Below are 5,063 nucleotides of genomic sequence, written 5' to 3'. Positions count from 1 at the left end.
GGAGTTTGATTGAATGAGTTCTTGAGTCATTTTCATTTATATTCCCTGTAGATTCTGCATATCTCCTGTTTCTTTCTCCTGTTCTTAGACAGCAGCCATCCAGAACATTTGAACAGTGGGGGGAAAAAAAAAGAAATAAGAAAAAGAAGTGAGAAAAGGGGGGAGGGGGTGTGCTATAATGCAGTGCACAAAACCAAAATGCCTGTGGCTAATTTCAGCAGTAAAATCTCTTTGGCACTGATAGATCTCTCAATACTGCTTTTGTGCTTTCAAAGCTTCAATTGATCTGGAAAAAAGGAGAGAGGGTGTTTTTTGCTAATTGCAAAAGTATCAAAGAAGAAAGTATCTGATGTGAATAAACAAAGCGGCATGAAATGCAAATTAACATTATTGTAAAGTCATCACTCTTTTATGATCAATCTAAAATCCGACTCTAAACCAACAATGCCATATCAACGGCACATGCAATAATTAATTACAGTATTAGCGTAAATATTGGGAAAACGTGTCATTAAAACTACGATTTTCACATTTTCTGAAGTAAATTTCATTGGTGCTTGTGCCAAGATTGCTGTATGATTACTATGGTGTGGATAGCAGGCTGATGCTATTCCACAAAAAAATGTGCATCTGTCTGCAGATACATAAGTATTTTTTTTCATACATGCAACATACTTATTCCATGCATTATTATGTTCTGGGCTCAATGAAGATTAAGTTTATTCAATTTATAAAGCACATTTAAAACTACTACTACTACTTACTACAACATTAATTTAATAAGAAATCATTTGGGCTAGTGAGGCACTTACAATGGAACTTAATGGGGTCAGTCTGTAAAATGTAAAAAAAATAAATAAATAAATAACTTATAACCAGCATAAATGATTTTAAAGAAAAGAAAATCACTTACTAATCTTTTCTGTGTAAAGCTTTTTCCAATTTTGTTGTAATAACAACATAAAGACAACATAATTCACAAATGCAATGCTGTACCAGGTGAGCTATAGAGTGTCACGCCCATGGACTGTCTGTTGGTTTGTTTTGCTTCCCATGTGCTCCGTGACCCAGTTTTCCCTCATGTGTGAATGTGCCCATATTTGGTTGTTTTCCTGTTCCTGTTCCTAGTGTGTTCATGTGATTCAGCTGTGTCTCATTGAGTTCCTCGTTATGTTGTGTATTTAAGTCCTGTCTTCCCTGAGTTCCTTTGTCCGGTATTGAACGTCTATGAAGTGCTACGTGTGTGTCCTTCCAGTAGATTACTGGAAGGTAATTCTCCTGTGCTCTCCACGTTCCTCGCTCCTACGCAGTAGGCTATTGTGACAGAATACCGGACCTTACTAAAGTTTATGGGCGTGTTTTTGCCCCGTGTTTGTTTCCGTGTTTGATTCAGTGTTTTTTGTTTCCGTTGTTTCCCCCATGGATGCCCTCACCCGCCCAGAATACCTCCTCCTCCTGCTGGAGCAGGGGGAAAGATCGCACGAGGACCATACCAGACTGTTTCTGGTCCTGGCGAATATTACCAGCTACCCGGACGATGTGCTCTGCGTGTTCTACGATACCAGCCTGAACCATCGTCCGAAGATGGTCCTCGAGCGGATTTCGCTGCCTTTGTGGAGTGTTCCACGGGAGTTCCACTCCCGACCCAAAGCCCAGCTCACCATCTCCCCGCTGCGTGGCGCTGAAGCCCATGCCCACCGATGACAGAGAGCCGGAGCCCGCCGCTACCTACGAGCCATCGCATCTAGGAGCGACAGAGCTGAGGATCGCCGTGGAGCCAGAGCTGTGTGAAACGTCAGACCAGGTGCGAGAGCCAGCAACCACGCCCGCCACAAGGGAGAAAGCCGTGGCCAGTGAGATCGCGGAGAGGAGCTCCGCCCACTGCACCAGGGCTGAGGGTGAGCTATTAATGGATCTGGGTGAATGGAAAGCGGAGGGAAACCTTATAGACTTGTATGTCGACCTACCCCCTCTCCTTCGTCGGAGCCCTCTGTCACTTCGGTCTCCATGTCTAGCCCAGAGAGGGCTCCCGTTCCCGAGTTTAGCCCAGAGAGGGCTCCCGTTCCTGAGTTTAGCCCAGAGAGGGCTCACGTTCCTGAGTTTAGCCCAGAGAGGGCTCCCGTTCCTGTGTTTAGCCTAGAGAGGGCTCCTGTTCCTGAGTTTAGCCCAGAGAGGGCTCCTGTTTCCAAGTCCAAATCAGAGAGGACTTCTGTTCCCAAGGGCAGCCCTGAGAGCTCGGTGGCTCACAAATGCCCGCCTACCCGCCCACTCCTGCCTCCTCCACCGCTGTCATCTGGCAGGCCCTCTGCTCGGCCAGCTCCCTCCTCCCCGCCATGGCCCATCAGTCCACTGGCTCCGCCAGGCTCCCTCGTACCTCCGGCTCCACCTTGGTCTGTCGTCGACCATCCATCACCTCGGGACTCCACTCCTCCATCTGCGCCTCGTCCCTCCCTCCCTCCGGCTCCATCAGGCTCCTCCTTCCCTTCGGCTCCTCCTCGGTCCTCTGTCGCTCCGGCTCCACCGCGGCCTTCCGGATCCACACCTCCGCATCGGTTGCCTGAGCCATCTGTTCCGCCTTGGCCCTCCGGATCCTCCCTGTCGCCCTGGCTCATCGGCTCTCTGTCTCCGCCTCGGGCTCCTCCGCCACCTGCTCCGCCGCCGTCGGTCAGCCCCCTGGAGTCGTCAGCTCTTCCTCCACCATGGCTCCTCCCTCCGTCAGCTCCATTGCGGGTCGCCATCATGGCTGTGGCCTGGGTCCCACCTAGCTCCTCCTGCTCCGAGTCCCTCCTGTTTCCTCCCTGGCTCCTCCCTCCATCATCTCCAACATGGACTCTGACTCTGTCTGCCGGCCCCCGCCCGGGTGCCCGTCCTCCTCCCGAGCCTCCTCCCAAGTTCCCACCCGTCCCTCTCCCTGTTGTTCCTACGGCGCGAGGACGCACCTTCCGGGAGGGGGGTGATATGTCATGCCCATGGACTGTCTGTTGGTTTGTTTGTTTCCCATGTGCTCCGTGACCTAGTTTTCCCTTGTGTGTGACTGTACCCATATTTGGTTGTTTTCCTGTTCCTGTTCCTAGTGTGTTCAAGTGATTCAGCTGTGGCTCATTGAGTTCCTTGTTATGTTTAAGTCCATTTAAGTCCTGTCTTCCCTGAGTTCCTTTGTCCGGTATTGAACGTCTATGAAGTGCTACGTGTGTATCCTTCAAGTAGATTATTAAAGACTATTGATTGTGATTCTCCTGTGTTCTCTGCGTTCCTCGCTCCTACACAGTAGGCTATCGTAACAGATCAAGTTTACAATGTCAGAAAAGTCATAGGCCTATACATACGGAGCTGTTATTTGATGCAATCATCAAAATGCATCATTTTACAAATCATGCATTAACTGCCTTGTAAACATGATTTATGTGAAAAAGAATACAATTTGTTGGTGTTTTACTGTCACTAGTGTTCATTTCAGGTGGAAATTACAGTGAATTGTATAAATAAATGTTGCAAAATGCACGTTCTGCTTTTAAATCCTCTAAAAAATGACCTAATTTACTTTCATTGTAAGTAACCTTGATATTGACTGTTTTGTGAAAAAAGTAAAAAAATAAAATTCTCCATCAACATTACATCACAATTGCTGTCGATTAAGCTTAACATGTACAGTATTGAACACAGAAGATTCCTTTATTATTGTTCTTGTACGTAGACAGAGACTTCTAAAAGAAAATAATGGAATAACTTCTCCATCTTGCCAACCCTGGACTAACTGTCTTCACTCACTGGTAGTCATTGCATCAAGTCGCTCTGCACACGCACACTGTTATTCTTAACTGTGTAGAGTTGCTGGGAACATCCTGTTGCCAAAGGTCACTGTCGCTCACGTTGCCTCACGTTGTCAGCTCTCACTGAAAATGAACGATTTCAGGTCATTTTATTGCTGCAAGTCGCTGCCAGTGTGATTTTGGCAAGTGTGCTCAATATAATAGTGATTGCTTGCTTTAATAAACATCACCAATACCCCCACCCAATTAAAGAAATAGTTCACCCAAAAATGAGAATTTGGTGAAAATGCACTCATCCAGACTCACAGTTTGTTTCTTCATCTGAAGACATTTATCTTTTAGCATTACATCACTTGATCACTAATAGATCCTCTGCAGTGAATGGGTGATGTCAGAATGGGAGTCCAAACAGCTGATAAACAAACAAAAAAAAAACATCACAGTAATCCACAAGTAAAAGTGTGTAAAAGTAAATTTAAACCATCTCTTCTGGCCAAAATATGAGTCCATAATAATAACACTTACTACAGTTCATCTTTTATTGTCTTCTCACATCAAAACCCACAGATATTTTTATAACTGTTTTGGACTGTTTTCTCTTGTAAACTGCATATTTTTCTCCCGATTCAGACAAGATGACGTTTTCAGTGGAGTAAGCAATATTATGGATAGAGGATGTGTATTTTAGTCAGAAGTAATGGCTTGAAGTTAAAATCTTCTTAATAATGGATTCGATTCTTACAAACACACAGCTTTTCACTTCACAAGACGTTAACTGATGGACTGGAGTGGTGTGGATTACTTATGGATTATTGTGATGTTTTTATCAGCTGTTTGGACTCTCATTCTGACGGCACCCATTCACTGCAGATGATCCATTGCTGAGCAAGTGATGTAATGCTAAAAGATAAATGTCTTCAGATGAAGAAACAAACTACATTTTGGATTGTCTGAGGGTGTAAATTTTCAGCAAGTTTTCATTTTTAGGTGAACTATTCTTATAAATATCACATATCACAATAACATTGCAAGATCCAGCACACACAAATCGTGTGAATGCTATAAAAACAACATGACAGATCAATGTTGACAAATGACACCAAGACTGTCATGCTTCTATGTGAACAAGCTCAAATAAACAAAACAAAAATCAGAATAATCCTTCCAAAGCGGCATTTGAAACAACAAGAGAACAGTGAATATCATCGTCTGCATAACGCCACCACCTCTGTGTTTGTATATTTGACAATGACGTGCATTATGAGCGTATACAGATGCAATCTCAACTCTATT

This window comes from Sinocyclocheilus anshuiensis, unplaced genomic scaffold (genome assembly GCF_001515605.1).
Source record: "Sinocyclocheilus anshuiensis isolate Anshui unplaced genomic scaffold, SAMN03320099.WGS_v1.1 scaffold1027, whole genome shotgun sequence".
NCBI classification, from domain to species: Eukaryota; Metazoa; Chordata; class Actinopteri; order Cypriniformes; family Cyprinidae; genus Sinocyclocheilus; species Sinocyclocheilus anshuiensis.
This window is presented reverse-complemented; position numbering follows the sequence as displayed.